The following is a 363-nucleotide window of genomic DNA, read 5'->3' on the forward strand; positions in this document are numbered from 1 at the left end:
CGGTCGGGCCGGCCCGCAATCACCGGCGCGAGTACAGACCCGCAAAAGGCCATCGGGGAAGTAAAGCCGACTTGTCTGTTGCGAGGGTTTACTTTGGGCATGCCTTAAAACAGGTTGGGGTTTTTTTTTGGTGCCATTTTTTTTTTCTTCTTTTTTTAGCTTGAAGAATTGCACCTTGCCTACAGAGCAGGGGGTCGTGATGCACGCAGTAAGCTTCTTGGAGGAGTCTGTTGGAGAGTTTCTGAGATTGTTGGGACAGTTTCCCCTCAAGATCTACCCATATGGTAGATGTCACTGAGCTTTCAGGCGCAGGTTTCGTTTCCCCTGTAGGGTTTTAGGGAACCTCAGTGCAATTCTAAGGTA

Source organism: Egretta garzetta, unplaced genomic scaffold (genome assembly GCF_000687185.1).
Source record: "Egretta garzetta isolate BGI_Z169 unplaced genomic scaffold, ASM68718v1 scaffold16, whole genome shotgun sequence".
NCBI classification, from domain to species: domain Eukaryota; kingdom Metazoa; phylum Chordata; class Aves; order Pelecaniformes; family Ardeidae; genus Egretta; species Egretta garzetta.